At 38.5% G+C, this 22244-nt stretch overlaps 1 protein-coding gene across 6 annotated transcripts in view; it reads left to right on the forward strand.

The window, feature by feature from the left end:
- Positions 1–22244, forward strand: part of THSD7B (thrombospondin type 1 domain containing 7B) — a 321145-nt gene that overhangs the window by 187967 nt on the left and 110934 nt on the right. The gene's annotated exons all lie outside the window — the stretch shown is intronic.

The raw sequence follows: 22244 nt of genomic DNA on the forward strand, positions 1-22244 counted from the left end.
CAGGTGTATCTTCTCATTCCATAGGTCTTTCTTGGAAAACGTTCATAAGAACTGTTGATGATTAGGTCTTCATCTGCCAAAGTGGCCACTCAAGGCAGGTGGAGTTGGATGTCTGGACGCGAGCACCAGCTTAGCTCAAGTTCTTGTTGCACTGCCCGGCTCCTTGCAACGTTGACCTGTCGTTGATCCTACAGCATCTTCCTACAACATATAACTTAGATTACAGATTAGTTTTCTCTCAGTGTCAAATCTCCTTGAGGCACACACTTGATATCCCCATTCCTTTGCATGACCCACCAGGTATACCCTGGTCCTTGGGCGAAGACAATCCCACGAGTGGGTTTGCCTTTTCCCGAGGCAGGAGCAACCCACACTGCCTTCCCCATCCACCTTCCTACATGCACTACGGGAACTTTAGCTCCTTTCACAGTGTGTAGGGGTTTTGTTTCGGCAGGACCAGCACGGCTGTCAGACCCCCTATTGTTAACTAGCCAAGTGGCTTCTGGTAGATTTGTGTCCCATTGTTTCCATGTCCCAGCACCTAATGCTCGTAACATAGTCTTTAACAGTCCATTGTACCTCTCAACCTTCCCAGAGGCTTGTGGGTGATAAGGGATGTGGTATACCCACTCAATACCATGCCTCTTTGCCCAGGAGGTAACAAGATTGTTTCGGAAATGAGTCCCATTGTCAGACTCAATTCTCTCTGGTGTACCATGACGCCACAATACTTGTCTTTCCAGGCCCAAGATAGTATTTCGGGCCGTGGCATGGTTTACAGGGTATGTTTCCAACCACCCAGTAGTTGCTTCTACCATGGTAAGTATGTACCGTTTGCCTTGGCGGGTTTTTGGAAGTGGTCCAATATAGTCAATTTGCCAGGCCTCACCATATTGAAACCCTAACCATCTCCCCCTGTTCCAGGGAGATTTTACCTTCATGGCTTTCTTGATTGCAGCACAGGTCTCACACTCATGGGTAACCTGTGTGATGGCTTCAATGGTCAAGTCCACCCCTCGATCACGAGCCCATCTGTAAGTGGCATCCCTCCCCAGATGTCCTGATGTTTCATGGGCCCATCGAGCTACAAACAGCTCACCCTTACGTTCCCAGTCTAGGTCCACCTGAGCCACTTCCATTTTCGAAGCTCGATCCACTTCTTCGTTGTTCCGATGTTCTACAGTAGCGCGACTCTTGGGCATGTGGGCATCTACATGACGTACTTTAACATCCAGGTTTCCTACCCGGGCAGCAATATCTTGCCACAGGGTAGCAGCCCAGATAGGTTTACCTCTGCGCTGCCAGTTGCTCTCTTTCCATTGCTGCAGCCACCCCCACAGAGCATTTGCCACCATCCATGAGTCAGTATAAAGATACAATACTGGCCAATTTTCTCTTTCGGCGATATCTAGGGCTAGTTGTATGGCTTTTACTTCTGCATACTGACTCGACTCACCTTCCCCTTCCATGGCCTCCGCAACTCGTCGTATGGGATTCCACACAGCAGCTTTCCATTTCCGATGACTCCCTATCACACGGCAGGATCCGTCAGTAAACAACGCATACTGCTTTCTGTCCTCTGGCAACTCATTGTATGGTGGTGCCTCTTCAGCACGGGTTACCTCTTCTGTTGGTACTCCGAAATCTCTACCTTCCGGCCAGTCCATAATCTCTTCCAGGATTCCTGGGCGATTGGGTTTTCCCATTCGAGCCCGCTGTGTAATTAGTGCTATCCACTTACTCCATGTAGCATCAGTTGCATGGTGTGTAGTGGGAATTTTCTCTTTGAACATCCAATGTAACACAGGTAACCGTGGTGCCAAGAGGAGCTGTGCCTCTGTACCCACAACTTCTGAAGCAGCTCGAACACCCTCATATGCTGTGAGTATTTCTTTTTCAGTTGGGGTGTAATTGGCTTCTGATCCTCGATAGCCCCGACTCCAGAAGCCCAGAGGTCGGCCTCGAGTTTCTTCTGGGGTTTTCTGCCAAAGGCTCCAGGTGAGGCCATGCTCCCCAGCTGCAGTGTACAGTATATTTTGCACAGCTGGTCCAGTACGGACAGGCCCAAGGGCTACTGCACGAGCTATTTCTTGTTTGATTTGTTCAAATGCCTGTTGTTGCTCAGGGCCCCACTCGAAATAGTTTCTCTTTCGAGTCACTCGATATAGAGGATTCACAAGCTGACTATAGCCTGGCACATGCATTCTCCAGAATCCCACGAGGCCTAGGAAAGCTTGCGTTTCTTTTTTGCTAGTTGGCGGAGACATTGCTGTTATTTTATTGATCACATCCATTGGAATATGGCGACGTCCATCCTGCCATTTTACCCCCAAGAACTGGATTTCCTGTGCAGGCCCCTTGACCTTGCTCTGTTTAATGGCAAAACCAGCTTTCAGGAGAATTTGGATTATTTTCTTCCCTTTCTCGAAAACTTCTTCTGCTGTGTTGCCCCACACGAGGATGTCGTCAATGTACTGAAGGTGCTCAGGGGCTCCCCCTTGCTCCAGTGCAGACTGGATCAGTCCATGGCAAATGGTAGGGCTGTGTTTCCACCCCTGGGGCAGCCGATTTGATATACAATATCTTCCTTATGGGGATATCTTTCTCTCACAGCCGCCAGGAGTCGTCTCCAGAGGCTGAGGGCCTGTGCTCCTCTCCCGATTACTTTGTCGATTACCCTTTCTCTAGAGAGGGATCCCAGCTGCTTGGCTTCATTGCCTTCTAATTGTAGGCTATTGGCCCCAGCATCCCAGCATCGAAGCAGCCAAGTGAGGATGTGTTCACCTGGGCGTCGACCATAATCCTTTCGTATTTCTCGCATCTCACTCAGGGATAAGGATCGAGTGATTTCTGATTCCTTTATGATTTCTGTCTCGTCTTCCCGCTGTTTTTGTGATGGCCCTGCTTTAGAGGTGCCTGCCATTTCCTCTTCTTCCTCCTCCTTAGGAGAGCCTTCTTCCCTTACTAAACGAGCTGATTTCCGTTTCCATTTTTTTGACTTGACTATGGGGGCGACTGATACCATAGTTGGTTGGTCTTTTGGGTCAGCCACATCGTGTGTTACTTGGTCATCATATTCAGAGACTTCCTCCCTCTCTTCAAGTTGCTGGATGATGTTAAACAGTGTTTGATAGGAATAAGCCAGGACCCAGCACAATGCTGCAAGCTGTCGTTCTCCGGCATTATCAGGGTCAGGACATACAACTCTCAAACATTCTACTAATTTTTTAGGATTTAGCACTTGCTCAGGGGTGAAGTTCAAAACTATTGGAGGAGACACTCGTGACAGGTATCTGCTAACATCATCCCACACACCTAGCCACTCACCACAAGACTGTTTCGGGACAGATTCCCAAGTAAGTTTTCTAAACAATCGACTAATCTTAGAGAGAAAATGAAACTGGTTGTTCAGAATTAGAAATAGCAATACATGGGTTACAGATGGATCTTCAAAATACTCCCAAACGGTTGTAATTAGCCCACTGTGAAAGGAGGGAAAGGTACCATTCTTAATATTATTAATAAACTGGTGTCCAGATGAGAAAAGGAAGGCAGTGTAGTTCTGAATATTCTCTGAAAGATAGTTTCCATGGGACCCAAATGATAACAGTGCAGAGCCTGAATTCCAGATTAAAACCAAGGTCAGTGCTTGGCAGCACAGCGAATTAAAAAAAGTGAACACAGATTGTAGCACTTTGTCGGATCGGATATATAGGAGAAAGGAGAATATGACACGGATTGCATGACATAGGAACAAAGCTATTATTATTAACAGGGCAATGTACATGGTTACTAGCAAGCAAGCGTGTTAGTTATATGCGTTTAATCAATTCTATTGTTATCTCAACCCTTCGTGCCCCACGTTGGGCGCCAAAAAAAGGACTGTGGTGGTTTTACCGTACTGGGCAGCTAAACCCCACAACCGCTCTCTCACTCCCCCTCCTTTAGATGAGGAGGGGGAGAAGTAAAGCAAAAAACAACTCACGGGTTGAGATAAGGATAATTTAATTAAAGGGAAAATAATTATAATAATAAAATAAAGACTACCGAACTAACAATTTAACTAAGGGGAAATAAAAAGGGAAAGGGGAAAGGGAGGGGAAAAAAGGAAAATAAAAAGAAGGGAGGAAAACAAACAAACAAAATAAATGAAGGCTATATGGAAGTGCAGAGGAAAGAAATTACTCTCTACTTCCCACAAATGAGCGATGATTGACCACGTCCTTGAAGCAAGGCCTCAACGCACGCAGCCGGTGTTCGAGAGGAGGACCGACGTCTTCCAAACGAGAGCCCACCCCTCCCCTCTTCTTCCTGTTTCCACCTTTTATTGCTGAGTGTGACATCAGATGGTATGGAATATCCCTTTGATTGGTTTAGGCCAGCTGCCCTGGTGATGTTTCTCTCCTCACCTTTTGCCCACCCCCTAGGAGGGTTAGAGAAAGGCCTAATACTGTGCCACTGCTGCTCAGCAGCAGACACAACACTGGTGTGATAACACTGCTGTTCCAGCTACAAGTACAGAGTACGGCACTGTATGGGCTGCTGCTGGGAAAGTTAACATTCCAGCCAGACCCAATACAACCAGCCATTTAGACAAAGGTGGCACATGCTTACACACCCCGCAGGATGTCTTCCAGCATGTAGACCTCAGCGCTGGAGGACTTCTGAATTTATCATTCTTCAGTATGAAGGCAGCCTTTGGAGGTTTTTTGAAATAATATATGAGGCAAGTCCAGAGAGTTGGCTTTGTTCAACCTGGAAAATGGGAGTGGGGATGCAGTCACACTTCTTCCAGAAGGGCATAATGAAAAAACAGAAGAAACTATCATAAGTTGTCCCAGATTGCCTAGGAAGGCTGCAGGTGCATTGGAGATGCTTAAAACTCAATTGAATGAGGACCTGAGCAATCTTTTCCAACTTTTAGGTCCGTCCTGCTTTGAGAAGGCGTTGGACCTCCAGATGTCCCTTCCACCCCAAATTATATAGTATGATTGTGTCAGTCTATAGAATTCTCTTGAGGATAAACTGTGCCATCAGTGTAAGAACTCTAGGTGTTATAGTTTTATGCTGTCCTTCAATATTCATGTATCCTACAACAGCTTGCATTTGAGGCATCACCAGTATTCTACACAGTAACTGGCTTGCATAGTGTGTCAGTCTTTAGCTAGTAAATGCTTATTCTTCAAAGAATATTTATATGAATTTGCCCAACCTCTTTTTTACTATACAACAGCTATTACCCTTTTAGCACTGAAGATAATCAGGCACAGAACATCCACTTTAGAAATTTTTTTCTTTCGTTGTCCATGTCCTGACTGTCATGTAAATAAGAGGATTTCAGTTTTCAGTGACTGTCAGGTCTGTCTAATTATAAAGGCATTGAATTAATATCAATTATTTCTAAAGAAAGAGTGTGGATGTGTATATGTTTAGAATATATTTAAAATATAACTGGGACTCTGATGAGGGAAAAGTAAGTCTGAAATGGCTTTCAAGCTCCATTCTTATGGTAGATTCTGAGATAGATACTTACAGATCTTGTTCCATGAGTGTTTTCACTCAAATGGCACATGTAACATGCTGAAGATACTGGGATTTATTTGAGTAATGAACAGAATAGCCAAGGAGATGATGCCTCTCTGAAGCTACAGTTTTCACAGCTTTATCTTGGAATGATGTTGCACTAATTAAAACAGCCTTTCATTTTTTTGTATCACCTTCAGTAGACTAACTTATTCAGAAAACAGTCAGGCAGGTAAGAGGAAAATAGTGTTTAGAGCTAAGAAAAATACTTCTTATTTAAACTTCATTAAGGCATTATTTGCAAAAGAACGTGAGATGGGACACTTGAGAATAAAACAGGGTGGGGATATTACAGTTGCTTGACAGTGACATAGACAACATTTCTAACAATAAATGAAGAGCTTTACAAGCTTTTCTATTGCTATATAGCTGTCATTTTCCTCGACAAGTGACTAATTTACTAGAAGGTGTCAAGACTGTGAGAAAATTGCTTCTGCTTCAGATGCCCTTTGGTGACTTTACTGTTCTCTGATGTTTGTGATGGAAGATCCTCCAGAAATGACCTCTCTCTTCAATGCTGACATGTTCAGCCATCTTAGACATTCACATTTTTGGGGGGAAAAATGTGTTGCTCATTACAAGGGATTGTTAACATTTAATTAGTGGATGGAAAGCCTGCTTTAAGCAAGTGTCTTTGAAGGCTGCTTCAAAAGCTATTGGATGAAGTAAATGGACATGTATTGAAAACCAGACTGATGTAATGAGGCTTGGCTTTAAAAAAAATAGTATTGGAAATACCTGACAACATGGTTATGAAAAAAGTAGTTACTTTCCAAAAGCAGGGAGAAGCTGCAGTGATGGAATATGTCACATCTTATTTTTTCCTGTTCCTGCCACATCTTAATAGTGATTCATTTGAGGGATTTGACCATATCTCTGCCCATTAAAAGAAGGGATATGTCCATCTCTGAGCTGTAAGTCCCAGTTGGAAGAATATGGAAGTGCAATGACACGAAGCAGAAAATTAACACAAAAGCAAATATTCTTAGAGAATAATTTATTGATTTGTGTACAGTAAAACAACAACAAAGCCACCAATGCCATAATGAGAAACTACTACTCTGCTTTGGAAGAAGTACACTCTCCCTGGCTAACCTGAGGTGACGGTGTGGACTAATACTGGATGGCTTCCTTGTGCATCTTAGAACATTTTTTTCTGGTATGCTGTACTGTCAGACCTTGTATGATGTATTTCTTTTGTCCATTAACAAGGTTGTAAATTCATACCACATCGGATTTGCTAAGATAGTTGGTGATATAGATATAATCTATTTCAGTACAAAAGTTGATATATGAATTGGCAGTGAAAAATTGGGAATGCAGGAACCACTGGGCTCAAGGAATTTAGGGTTCCTTTCTCCTTAATTGCAGGTTTCTGCAAACTCATTTGGAGTTTGCAGTTTGTAGTCCATCCAACATTAGCTTTACCTGGTAGAACATTGGCAACTTGAGCCTTATTCTGGGTGATACTGAGGATTTGATATGTTTGTCATTATATATTTCTATTTTTGTTTGTTTATTTTTCCTGATGATGCTGGTCTAGGGACACAATGGTAATTGGTGGTTGCGGGGAAATGACTGGGAGTGTGGACTCGGGAGCACAGCAAGCAGAACGTGAGTGGTCTTGGCCAACATCACTGTCTGGAAGACACCTGCTTGTCAGCTGGTAGCACTGATAGCATATAGCTGAGGGAGAAATAATTACCAGGGTAAGGACAGGAGCTGGGTTTTGTTAGTGATGTATTTGAAAGGGTTTGTGAAGTGAAGTCTGTCTAGGATCAACATTCAGGGGTAGTCTTTCCAGGATGCTATCAGTTGTATCTCTGCAACTTCGCCAATGTAGCCATTCTGCGTCATACTGCAAATTCATGCAGTACGTGTTATCTGTATTTTTATTTCCTTGTCACTGATACTGCAATTTGCAGCTTACAAACACATGGGGAGTAATAAGGTGATAAGAAGCAACCAAAATAGAATAGATTTACTATTATTTGTTCTTGATAATCTGATTTCTTTCCTTGGCAAGGCGGCTTGCTGAGGGTTGACAGTAAGGTAAGTGGGAAGCAGGACATATTTCCTTGACTTTAGGAAGACTTTGAGTCCAGTCCTATGTGATAGTCTCCCACAGGGTATTCAAGTTCAGAAATTCAAGTTAGATAAATTGGAGAATGCTCTGAAATCAGTACAACCTAGAGAAATGCACGATGAGGTGGTTGTGCAAAAATAATTTCAAAGCTCTGTTATCAGCTGTTTGCTGTCAACCAGGAAGGCCATTTCAGATGTCATCACACCCGCCACATGTACTCTTGGCTGCCTTCACTGTTTTCACTAACACTGTGTATAATGCAATAGAGAGTACAAGTATAACACATCTAGGTAATCACAAATTGCAGGTTGTGAATACTTTGAACTGCAAGCCAAGAAAATCAAGTTGGATAAATTTGAGAATGTTCTGAAATCAGTGAAGTGAAATTTTCAGTAAAGAAAAAAATGTGTAGCAGTTACACTGTGTAGAAAGACAGGCAGCAGTGCTGCAGAGGTGAGTGTTGAATTGAGTTATGGACTATGAGTTAGTAGCATTATGCTGTTGTAAAAAAAAAAAACGGTACACATCATTAAATCATCTATGTCTTATATTTTATTTCTTATTTCCACCCTCCTGAAATTGATTTTTCTAATTCCTAAAATAGAATATTTTAACAGGTAATCCTCACTTATATTTCTGTTCAGTAATGTTTTCTGCCACTGTAAATGATGACAAACAATTAAGATCAAATACAAACATCAAACCTTTTCTTAATTAATTCTAATTCCTTGTTTACCAACAGAATACGAATAGATTAGGAATTTTATTTTTCTTCCAAAATATCCCATTTTCATTCATCAGAAAAAAATAGTTATTTATGAGTCTAAACTCTGGTGAATATTAGTGAATGATTTTAAATCTCTTGAATTTAATGAAAATTTATCCTTGATTTTACACTTGAAAATTATTTACGGTCTTTGTGAACTATGCATGAACTGTGCACAGGAATTCGGAATTCAAGAGATTTATCATGACAATATGGCTGTTTTACTACGTAAATCTGGATTGTTTGTATCTAATTTCTACCAGTTTACCTTTATGATCTTTAAAGTATTTCCCAAAGTCTGTGTTTAATTCTGGATTTGATAGTTTCATACAAAAATGTGTGATAATGTTTCACAAAGAGGAAAACAAGGAAAAAATTGAGGAGGAGACATCAACACAAAATAAAAAAAAAAATCATTTGGAAAAGCTGTGTGTATGTATTCTTAGCCTTTCCTACAGTAGCAGAGTGAGGAAAGTTTCTGCTCACAGGCAAGTTTTTGATGGCATGTATTTGAGTTTGGGCTCAAATAGAGCCAAATTGGGTTAGAATTGACCAGTAGCAGAGAGGAAAGGGCAGATGTTGACTGTGTGAGATGTGGTGGATAAATCACTCTGAGCATTTGTGGCTGACTGAGATTTCTGCAGTTTAATTTTGAGATCTAACATCACCTACTTGTGTAGAGATCGTACTGAGCCCCTTTCTGAAATCCTGATGACTTAGCAGAGTTGTCTGTGTAAATATTTGCATGGCTTTATTGATGGCTGCAGCAGGTAAAGTAATAGTTTGGGGAATTGAAATTAGTCCATGTATTGTATCACATCCCACTGATTTCCAGGTCACGTTTTCTTGTAGACCAATTTTTTTTTTTACTTTGGACTCAGTTGATAGGACAATAGGTAGAAAGATTGATACCGATTTTCCAGTGACAAGTTGCTGACAAGAGAATGATAGTGGACTACTCTCCTTTTTTATGGGAGATGTCAGCAGACATCAGAAGACACTTAAAACAGTGCTACTATATTTAAATCTGGGTCTGGTCCAGCTTCCATCTCACGTATATCTACTGTAAGAGTATTTCACGGGCAGTAGGAGAATTGGCATGACCTTACTTTATAGATGCTAACTAATAGCAAGAGAGACTCCAACTCATTCTGTCACTGTAGCCTTATGCCAGCAAAACATAAAAACTAAGGAGGCTCTTATGAGAATTTGTCCTGACAGTAATCTACAGTGCAACATTTTATCCAAAGGCAATTCAGTATTCTGTAGACTTTCCATAAAATAAAGATGATGAAGTCTGCGTCAGATAAATTATATGTATTTGATTTCCTTTAAAAATAGGACAATATATTCTACTCTGTACAAGGAAACAAGCAGGCTTTCTAGCTTAACTCTGCACTGTTCCTATCTGATAAACAAAACAGGAACATCAGCATCTTAGTACCACACGCAGCATTTATTTTCTGGGGAAAAAAAAAAAAAAAGAGAAAAAAAAAAGTCTTGATAAGTAGAAAAGTCTTTTGAAGCCAGAAGGCATAAACACTGAAAATGTATATTACAAGCATGTACCAATAGAGGGATTGTTAAAAGATCAAAATAATGAGAAGTAAAGCAGAGGAACATCAAAGCTTTCCAGGCTATGTATTTCTGCCTTGATTAGGAGGAAGGAGGGAAGAAGGGGGAAAAGAAGGCTTTAGATCAATAGGAAATGGCCCAATCACCTCAAAGTCAAAGGCAGCACCATTCAAATGTGTACAATTTACAAGAATTGCTAGAGCATCTCAATCATAAAAGTCCCAAATGATCTGACAGCACTCACACCATATTTAGCAGGTACACATAAAGAGTCAAGATCATCTTATCTGAAGGAAACTCCTTTTAAAACGTAAGGGTAGATAGATTTTCATTTTGTCTTTCATCCCTCTGATTAAGTTCTGCTCTCTTTGGTCCTCCTAAGATTTCTTTCATCTAGTGTGTAGTCTCTATGATCTAAGAAACTATCTTTGGTGAAAGTCATTTTTGGGGTCCGTTTTTTAAATGATGAATTGTCATTAAACAGAGTATAGTAGATGAAAGTGGTCCAAGGAGAACCAAACTGTGCTGAGACTTACTCAGGAGGATGAAAGACATAATGAGAGACATAATGAAAAGCAATCTCTTCCTCCAACTGGAGACAGGCCCTTCCAATTACAACTTGTTTTAGCATCATCTTCCATTGATTTAAAATTCAGGCTATGAACTGTTGATTCAGACTTTTCATACAAACCCGAGAAACTTCTATTATATGAACAGTAGGCCTGGGTGGTCACACTTCCTGTTTTGTGCAGAGGGTGTTATAAACTATAACTGAAACCTTTCTGTGACCATGGATTGTTTGTAAGTAGACCTGATTGTGCAGCTTTGTCTGCTACTTTTCAAAAATACAGGAGCCATTTTGCTCTAAAGCTCTGTGTTTTGATGACTTAGAACCTGAAACAAGAGGGTTTATAATCCTTCATATTTTATATGAGCTCATGTAACTGTCACTGTAACTAGTTATAAATATATATATATATATATTTTTTCCCATGTTCCTTTTGCCTCTTCTGCGTCTGGTATACTGTAGTTCTATGAGTTAACCCTGCAGTGTGTAAACCATTTCACTTTATTGGTGATTTTCAATTAAATTGAATTATCCTTTGTTCAGGAGACAATTGAGTCTATTTTGGTCACCTTTGTGTTTTCTATTTTATACAGCACTTTCATGACCCTCTTGCTCACATCCATGCTGTAGACAGTCCCATTCCGTACTGATATAGATCTACTTTTGATTTTATAATTTTTTAATTTCCTTCTTGTTATGCTTATGCTGTTTACAAATCCAAAGATAGTTCATGCTAAAGCCATTCTGGTTCACAGGAAAATTGTTAAAAATTCATCTGAGCTGCCCATGATAAGATCCACCTTCTCTGGAAATGGCCTGAAGGAGAACTTTTCTTCAAATAGGCTCTTTAAACTGGAGATCTTAAAGCATGACCAAAAAATAAGTAAGTTTATTAAAAAGCTTTTATACTCCTGGTTGTTGGAAAAACATTAGAGATGCTTTTCTTTGAGCCATTACCACAATAATGTCATCTTGTCCATAATGATCTCAGTCAAGTGGAATAACAAGTTCTACAAATTCTGGAGACATTATGTGGGAGGATAAAGACAGGATATGTATTCATACAGCATGGTGGTACACACGATACTTAGTTTGGTATTTATTTTACCTAGTTGACTAAATGGTTGGTTCTGGGTTGAAAATGCTGATGCAACTTATGTCAATGAAATATTAGAGGACTTTGTCAATTTTGTGGGAAACAAAACAAAAACTAAGCAAAAACCAACCAACCAACCAATAAACAAACAAGCAAGCAAACGAACAACCCAACTATTGGTGAAAGGAAAAATAGAGACATTGAAAGGAATGGAAAATTCTGTTCTTGGCAGATATTGTTTGTTGTCACGCTGCTAAAGTTTGCCCTGTCTAAGGATTTTTTGTTAGAGAAGCTGAGTAAAAGTTGCATTTTGCATTTTTCCTTGTTCTACATCAGTTAGGAAACACTTATTAGAAATTATTGTCAGATTTCTTTAAATAATTAAACTGTGGTATTGAACATGAATATTAGAATCCTAAATGACAGAGCTCATCAGTGTTGCATACTGTAAATCTTCAAGCACAAGATATGTTAATAGCGGCATGCCACAAAGGTGCAAAATGAATCCTGATGTCATGTTCATTAAATGTGGACTTGTATATTTATGTTACTCCAACTGAAATTGAGATTTTAGACATGAATTTTTCAGTTTCAGAATACATGAATAACCATGTCTTAAACTGCCTTTCAAAAATCCCACAACCTTACTGTCAAACAGGTGCAGTAAAATGGCAGTATGGTAACTGGAAGTGACGAGAATACTTATGAAATGCTTGTACTTATGCAAATACTTCAAGTAACTGTGAAGTGGTCAGTATTTCCTACATTTTCTTTACACATCCAGTGCTGCTCTTTTTTCTTGGCACCATTTCTAAAGATGTTCACCTCACTATGTTCTGCCTGACCTGGAAAGAAAATTAATTGATATATTTATTTTTTATTTTTTTTTAATAGCCTTTCTATATTAGGAAGAAATACTGGTTTCTAGCACATAGAGAATATCCATTGGGATAGAAGTTTTCTTTAATGTTCAAAAATATATTAAAAAAAATCTAAGCACTTTCCAAAGCTGTTTGATTATTGCAGCATTAATGCTTCTGAGCATTCTTCCTGTTCAAAACAGCCCCTTCTTCCCTTTCATTAACAGTATTGTCATTGAACTGCTTCTCAAAGGATTCAGAAGAAGATTCAGTCTTCCTTATATTATAATAAATCAAAAGAAACTTCATCCAAAAAATTGGAATTCCACTGGAATAAAATTACTACACAAGAAAAAGCCATCTCTATATTTTGATGGCAATAGATAGTAATGAAAAAATGTCATCTCCTAACAAAGATTTTTCTAAAGTCAATTTTTTTTCCTGGCAGCCATTGGTTTTGCCTAGTGCGTGAAGCATTTATTAAAGGATTTCTGATATTGGCTTTGTGAAATAAGGAAGGTATGGAATAATATATTCTGATATTTTACAGGTTTTTCCCAAAGTAGGGTATTTTGTAATGTCAAATTTGGATCTTGAATGTGAAGCCCTGTAGGAAATGTGACTTCCTACCACTTTTCTGGGCAATTCTAACATCAGTACTGTCGTTCCTTTTTGACAGTCCCCAGAAGTTTCAGTCCTGTGATCATATATTTATTTTCTTTGATATGTGCCCCAAGGTGATGGAAATTTCTTCGAGTTATCTCTTTTCTGCTATCTCTTGGATATTAACTTTCTGTATCTTTGTTTCTATCCTAGTGTTTGTGTTGGCAAAAGAAACGCTTGAACTAGAGCTATGCTGTATGAGGGAATCTAACCAACCTATTAAAATGTAATAGGCTTGTCGGAGGCCATCTACTTCAGCATTTGTTTAATCCAGGGTGAAGTAGATCAGCATGTCCTCAAGGGATGTATTACGTGACAGAGCAGCACTCCCAACCGCTGCCGTGTGATAAGAATATATGGGCTTCCATAGCCTCTGCCCTTGCTGACCACGAGCCTTCACTGCTGGCTTATTTTGTTCCTTCTGCTCTGAGAGGATATCTTAATAATAGGTACTTATTAATAAAATTTGAGAAAATCAAGCATGAATTGGTCTGTAGTACTGACCAGATATGTGTAGACATTAACTGCTGACAGGGCCTGAAGGATTTAACTCTTCTGTTGCATTCTGACCCCACAGCTTGTGATGTGGTCTTTACACACATCATCTCTGGGGTACATTGGGGCATTTATTTCATTCATCGAGGCAAATCAGACGTACTCTGTATGTGAGAAGTTGATTTGACCAGCAGGTGCTTTTCAGTTCCACTTTGAAATGATCAGGTAATGGAGCACACAAAATTCACTGCCTGCAAGATGGATGGGTTTTGTACAGGCTGCATTGCTGGTGAAGTTGCATGTGAACAAACCTCCAAACAAACAGGAAATACATTTGTGCTTTAAAATAAATAGATATCTTCAGCGCATAGTTTCACGGAGTATAAATTTTCATGTAATCTAAGCACATCTGCTCATAATAATTAACTTCTGTGGCATATGAAAGGAAAAGCTACATCAGCTCTCTGGTATGATGAGATGGATTGCTTGCTGTCTGTTCATCATAATGATTAATTGTAGCATTTATATGAAAATGGCTGCTCTTTATTCATTTTTGTTTTTAGATCATGTACCTTGCTTTTTTTTTTTAATCTTATTTAAATGTAAATACTCTGAAAATCCTGTATGAAAGCATAAACTTTCCAATTTTAAGTGCTTTGATGAGAAACCAGGCAAAAATGTGTCTCTGCTTAAATTGCCTTATCTGAAGACTTTGAAAGATGCCTGTCTTCCTAGTTACATGAATTTCACAGGTAAACATAAATATAAAAAACAGTAACCATGAAAGAAATCTAGAAGGACTATGGAATTTCAGTTGATTCCGAGGGCTGATGTTTCCAAGAGGCAAACTTAATAATACTGAAACATAACAGCAGTTTGCAGTTGGTCCTTTGGTTTTCAAAGTATTAAATATTTACAGTGAGGAAAATAATAACCTGTTGCCCTTCCAAAAATTGCATACAATTAATTTATGGGCTGTAGTTTAGAAAAATTTGAGTACGTGCTTTGTTGAATGTAAGCTTTCAGATGTGCAGTGGAAGAAGTGATGGATGTATGAGTACAGCTATCAAGTAATGCTGGCCTGTCAAGTAGTTTGATCAGGGGACACAAACGATCCTATTGTATTTACTCCCAGTGCAGTCATCATCTTCTTCCATTTCTTGAAAACAAGTTAATAAATGTTGTACAGGTAATCCCTGCTCTGGTTCCATTATTACTGTGTTTTGAAGTCTCAATATTTTTTTTTCTTTATTGATAAGGTGATTCCACACCTGTCAGTGCAGTGCTCTGTATAAGCAATATGCCTCCTTCACACACAGCATCTCTGCAATCAGCAGCAAAACTCATGGCGTTTCCTTGAACAGAAACCCTCCTCTAACTTCTGTCCAGAAGCGTTAACACCAGCAAATAACAGCTGGTGAACAAAGGCATCAAGGTGTGGAATTGGTCTGTCTGCCCTGCAGTGCTGACATGCTGTGCCAAGTGAGAACTCCTAGACCCTCATATAGCAACTACATAAAGCAAACCTTTAGAAATCTCTGGCTGACCTTTTTTTTTTTTTTTTCTTGTGGGTATAAAGATGAAGGAGGTCACTCACAAGTTTTTACCGGTGTTCAGTTTGTACACTAAGAATTGTGTAAGCAAAAGAAATGATGTGTGGAGAGCATTTATTGAGTGAAAGTCTAAAACTCAGGTAAAGTTGCAGTTAGGTGTGAACAGAATTTAGCTTACAATTTAAAAATCTTTCTAGGTTGCTCAAATCATATTGATTAAATGATAAACAAAGTACTTGAAATCTCATGGTGAATGGCATAAGATCCCCGATCAAATTATACTGCAAACAGAGCACTGTAAAGGAAAACATCTTCCCCAGTTAGTTAAGTCTTCTTATTTTTTTTAAAGGATTTCTTATTAAAAATTCCATCCCAAGATTTTCTCAGAAGATAAACTAAACTCAACAAAGAAGTTAATGCAAAAATAAACTATTGCAAGGCATCAACAAACAGATACAGTAAGCAAATAAGCAATTTGTAGATAGAAAGTCAACATCACATGAAATGTTTATAAAGGTAATATTTAAGATCTCATAAAATCAAATTGTATTCAGATACAATAACAAAAGTCAGTAATAAAACAGCGGTGAATCAGGTCCAGAGAGAATCATAAAGCAAAAGGCTATGTTCTGTTTCAGAGTTTTTTAGTGCTAAGCATACTATATATTTTTATGGCAACTCCACCCAATCTTTGCTTACCCAGTTACTCACTGTCGAGTGTGTGCATACAAATCAGACTGCTAAAGGCATGTGCTTTTTGATGCACTATAATTTAATTATTAAGAAAGCCATTTGGATGTCATTTAGGATTCATGGTGCTGAGCATTTTTAGGATTTTGTCCTCAAGGAAATAAGCTATTTCCTGTAGTAGTTTCAAGCCACAGCATATGTAATGCTGTGTGTTTAATGAGTGATCAGGGAAAATACTATGGAGCGAGGAGGGAGTTTAGGAGGAACTGGAGAGCTGTGTTTCCTTACAGCTCAGGAAATCCTGACTGCAGAGTCCTGGATTTTCTTTACATTTTACATGCACATTTACATACACTTTACATGCAGCAGCTCTGCTGCATTTGGAGTTTTCCGGAAGTGCATCATTAAGGTTGTTAATGAAAATTTGAATTAATAATTTATTCCATCTTAATAGTGAACCATTGGGAATTACAGTCTCTACACAGTCTTTCTGCTAGTTTTTCTTCTACTCTCTACTTGTTTGCACAAAATTTTAGTTCCCTTTCCTTACCTTTATTTTTGTGTAATTCTATACCCCTTACCTTAAAATAAATAAAATAACAGCACTGATACAGGCTAGTAGTGTTTCATGGCAAGTTGCACTTCCTCCATGAGATCTCAAAGATTCTCATCAAGTCTTTAAGTTTGCTAGAGCAAGGATTTCATTAGGACCTCCAATTTCAAAATACCTGGCTTAGCCTAGAAAGCTTTTTCCCTTATAGAGGCCTCAGATTTTAATTTTGTTTTAGCTGCTAATTGTCACACTTGCAGGACTGCAGCTGATATGCTCGTTGAAGTGGGGGGCAAACTTTTTTTGGGCCTCTTTTTTTGCCAGGTGGGGCAGGAGGGCTGGAGGGTGTCTTGTCTGTCTCCACATTTACAGAAGGATCCTTTGTTACCTTTACTGCCCTTTACTCATTGTGAATTATGTATGCTTGTGCTGCAGTCGTCTTCTAATCCTCAGGAACTTGACCTAGTTTCCACCTTTCTTTGAGGGCACTGAATAGCTTTTGACTGAGCTTTCTTGCTCCTGCTTATCTGTGGCTATGCCCAGTTCCTAATGAGACAGCTTTCACTTTGCCATTTGTTGTTTTTATGAGCTGCAACTTCCTATAGTTTTTTTTTTTTGCTTGTTTGTTTGTTTTTTTTCCCTGCCAGCCCAGCCTTTCAGGACACCTCCCATACCTTTAATAAATTTATATGAATGTATTCATCCACCTACCCATCCAAGCTGTTGTTACCTGTGTAATTTTATGGTCATTCTCTTTCATCCTCCCTCTACCCTGCTGTTTTGCATGGGTTCCTCCTCATGGCGTATGATCTCGCTGAGTAGACTTTACTCTGTGTCCTGCCCCCAAAACACCAAATTTTGCCAAATTCACCAGATCAGTCTCTGAATTCTGTGGACTTTCTGAGCTGTTCTTTGTTCTTTTAGCACCAGGAGGTGTGCCATGGATGGAGGTGGTGTGCCATGGATGGGTCCTGCTGCTTGCTCCCAAGTTCACCTCATTTAAGGCCCTTTGCCCAACACTGCATATATTCCTTTCCAATTGAACCATTGCCTGGGTAAACTGCATGAATTTGCCTGTCAAGTTTTGGCTCTGTCAGGGTTTCACTCAAAGAAGTATGTAATGTGATAATAATACGAGAAGTAAAAATTATCAGTCTGTTTTTTAAGACTTTGCTGAGTACATATAGAATTATTGTGAACCCTCAATTGCACTTCCTAAAGTATAATGTAGTAGATCTCCTTTCTACCTTATTGTGGAAGAAAAAAAAACACAAAAAAAGGCAACCAAGACCTGTCCTGGAAAAGGCTACTTCATGATGGAAGAAACCTATTCTCTAAGGGCAGTTATTATATAATTACTCTCTATAGCAGTTATTCTGAAAGGAAAAGTCAAATACTGATAGCAGTTGAGTGTTTGCTATTTAGTCAGCGTTTTTGTAGGTGATGCAAATTTTGTGTTGATAAAGGATAATTTTATTTTTGCAAGGGCTTATGTATAATGTGCTTTTTTTGAGTTCTAACTGAAGAGAACCACCATAATCATAATGGAAAGTATATTAAACTTCATATTAAACATATACTGTGAGAAAGGTGGGTTAGCATTTGAAACATAAAGAGTTAAACTCTTCCTCACTTCTCGGTCTTTGCTCATTGTTTTGCTGGGAGAAGACTGTCAGTCTCGTGTCTTCTAAATGTATCCTGTGACCCTACCTCCAATGCATGCTTATTTTTTCTACAATAATTTTATATAGCACTGTGAAATAGGCTTCTGTTATATTGGACAACATAGAATACAAGAATCCGTGCAAAACTTCATATGAATCCTGGCTATTTTGCTTGCTTACTGTGCTGGAAAACCTTGTAGTCTCATCAAGACTTCTGGTTTATTGATAGCAGGCACATCAGCATTGGCAGTTCATCTTCTTTTTCTCTTTATTAGAAAAACTTTCTGTATTTTTGTATTGAGTAGAGGAAAAAAATCTGGGTTTGTGTTTGTAGTTTGTGTGAATATATATGTCAGTAGTTGCTGCTGCTCTCCAAAATTCTCATCCCACCCAGGACTTGATCTTGTGTTTTTGTGTTTTGCTTTTTTCTTTTCTTTCTAAGTTTCACTGGATTTTGACAGTTGTATGAGTACTTAGGATGTGGGTTAAAGCTAAAATAGCCATTTTATGCATTCCTTTATAATTTTCAGCAACTAGGGAACAAGTTTTTTCTTTAAAAAAAATATCTTGGTGTAATCAGTAATTTTACTAATAGTATGCTTCAATACATTTTCTTTACCTTTTGACAAATTGCATTGTTAATCTTGTACCTCCAATGTGTGGTACTTAATTCTGTATTCTACATGTAACCTTTAATTATTTTAACTGTTAGTTTTGATCCCTACATGGAAGGCTGTGGAGATGTCTTTGTTTCACACACCTAATGCTTTATGAGATAAACAAGTAATTCATGCTTTGTTTTCTCTCTGGGCCACATAATGACCTAGTCATAATTTTTGAATCGGCTGTCAACACACATTAAATCAGAGCATCTATTTGAAACAGTAGTATTTCATAAGCTGCAAGTGACAGTTCATTATCTTATCTGTGAGAACTCCTTTATTCCTTCATCTTGCCTCAAAAACAATATCCCTGCAATTGAACTTTTGCTAAAAGTCAAGGTCACAGCTTTGGAGTAAAGTTATGTATGAGAATTGCCTGTCTCCTATTGAAAATGTGAGTAAATCAAAAGTACTGATACGGTAATCTCAATCTACAGTATGTTCTCTTGTGTTTTGTTGAAACTAAAGGATACGAAGTTTTATTGGCTTTTTAAAACTGTTCCTTTTAGTGAAACTTCCTTGGAAAAGCCTCTTATTAATAAATCTAAATTGAGTTAACGCTATACACACACACAAAATCAGAAACAGCAGTAAATTGTAACAGAAATATATATATGTGTGTGTGTGTGTGTATACATATATAATAAAACCTGCAAGAAATGGAATTTATGTATGTATTTAGGTAGAAGTGTGACATCTACTTAAATTAAATTAGTTTATGAAATTCTCTTAAGGTTTGCTGAAAGTCAGCAGAAATTCCCTCTACTTTCTGTTGGGTGTTTTCCTTGGAGGGTGCTGGGAAGGGGAGAGAAGAAGGGAATATTTTAATTAGAAAGACACCATTTTTCCATGGATTTATCATTTTTTCATGGAATGAATGTCATGAAAGGGACTGTCCTAATGTGGAAGAATGATGCCATTTGGTTTCATTTGATTAAAGGAAGCTGGAAAACAACTTCACATTTGATTATACAAACTGCAGTTCATGTACAATGTAATGAGAGGAATCTCCCAGAAATCTATTTCAATTTGTGAACTAATTTTGGTTTGGTATTGTCATATGTCTTGCTAATATGTCAAAAATCATTATGAGTTTGTAATTATTTTATAGAGTGTAACAAAAAATTAGAGTCTTTGTAACCTTTTAATTATTGCAGTAACTTCAACTTCTGCTTACAATTTGACATTATGACATTGAAAATTATAGTCAATTTTTTCATACTTTTGAACAAAAGTCTTTGTCTGACTTTTGGCCTGCTGCAAGGGTACATTTAATGCTTCCTAAAAATGATATTCCAAACTTTAAAGGTTGTTTATACTGCAGGTGATTTAGGCTTTCTCAGTACTTCCGTGTTTCTGTGTGAATCACATACCATTTGCTCCTGGAGGAGATTCAGTTTTAAGAAAATTTCTGCATGGATGAATAACTTTTTAATGCTTTTCAGGTCATCTACCTGTAAGAATCAGCATCACTTTTTAACATTTTGCTGAAGAGCTGTGTGCCATGCAGAGAATAATGAGCATGGTAATATACCTGATAGAGAAAACAATTCAATTCTCACCACTCCAACACCTTCCCCCGCCAAAAACCTAACAACTGCATGATTCTCATGCCTAGCAATAGGTATTCATTCTGCTCTCCTATTCCGTTGTGGGAAGAAGGCCCAGCACTGCACATGGGATCATAAATGCCTGGAGAAGCCCTTTTCCATCAACTGCAGGTGACCTGGCACCAGTAGACATACATAAGGCTGTGGTCTGTGTAGTAAAGCTGGAGAAAAAGTCTCATGTGTGGCTAGTACCATCTTCATCTTCCAGGTGAATTAAGTTTACATCCTCCTTTACTTCACTGGGTGTCATGCAGAGGTGTTGGACTGAGGGGGATCAGAGCAGAGTGCTGCCCTGGCACTGCCAGTGGGATTCCACTGGGACCCCATATGGGTTTCAGGGGCATTGGGTTCAGGACTGTGATCTTCACTTACAAAGTTTGTCCATAGGAACTGTGGTCAGTTTTCTGCCTTAATTCCTGATGTGGCTTAAACGTCTGCTCACTTGTTATCTGATGAGATTGGTGCGCTTGGCAATTGAAATCCTTTGTAGAGTATTTCATCTACAGGACACATTATTTTTTATTGACCTCTTTAACAGGAATGACTGTTATTGCACTTGGCTGATATGTATAGATTTTTTACCCCTGTTACTTTATTACCAAAAACCACTGCTATCCTATTTTTTCAAGGATAAAATATACAATAAAATTCATACTTGACATGCATTTCTTTCTAGGATGGCTTTTCCCAGGGAGTTTTCCCAGCCTGTTGCCTGCAGCTGAGCTCTCAGAACTATCCCAGCTCACACTTCCCACCTTGTTTCCGTTCCTGCTGCTGTCTTTCTGTGCATGGGGATAGACCCCTGGGCAAATGCCAGTTTTAGTGGCACTGATTGCACAGCTTTTCTGAAATGATTGGAGTTGGTAGCCCAAGAGCCTGGAGGAAGGGGATTGTTCTAGGTAGGCTGCGGGGATGTGGGCTGTCCCAGCCCTCCCAGCAGCCTCTCAGGCTCTGATTCCTCTTCAAATCCTATTTTGTTTTGTTTTATTTTATTTTATTTTATTATTTTATTTTATTTTATTTTATTTTATTTTATTTTATTTTATTTTATTTTATTTTATTTTATTTTATTTTATTTTATTTTATTTTATTTTATTTTATTTTATTTTATTTTATTTTATTTTATTTTATTTTATTCCTGTCTAGGGTTTCTGTGCTTCATCCATTGTCATGTTGAACTGTGGGCAAAATTATTTTCAGACACTGCCTTTGTTCAATTCTCTTTTACCTGATTATATTTTTATACACATCAATGGGATCTGCGATGTTGGGTGAAGAGCCATAAAAAAAAGAAAAGGCAAAGTTATTTCTGAGGATTCTCCTTTTCCTTATTTGATTATTCAAAATTTCAGACTTAATTGGCTTCTCCTTTATTCCTTGTTGCCTGTGACATTATAGAACCTGAATTAATGTATTGGGTTTCATTGCTTCTAGTATTTTGTTGCTAAACTGTTCATTAGTTTATAGTGAGGGATCTGATATTTCCATGCACACCCATACTTACCTGCTAGTGTTGCCCCCATCTACTGAATAGTAGTGTTAAACTTTTGTTTATTTTTTTTAAATAAATATTTTTATTGTAATGAATGTTGCATTGTTTTGAGTAAGTTAAAACAGTGGATGAGATCTTCGTATTTAATAATGTAATGCCAGAACAGAACTTCATGGCATAAAGTTTAGTGGTTAGACCAATATTTAATCTGTATAGCAATGTTATTGCTCTAGTAAACATCATCACTTCACACATTTCTTTGCAGGACCTTCTTTTGCCTGAAGCTATAAATGAAAGACGCAATTTTATTATAAGTCTCTTGGATTAGGTA

This window comes from Anas acuta, chromosome 6, assembly GCF_963932015.1.
Source record: "Anas acuta chromosome 6, bAnaAcu1.1, whole genome shotgun sequence".
Classification (NCBI taxonomy): Eukaryota; Metazoa; Chordata; class Aves; order Anseriformes; family Anatidae; genus Anas; species Anas acuta.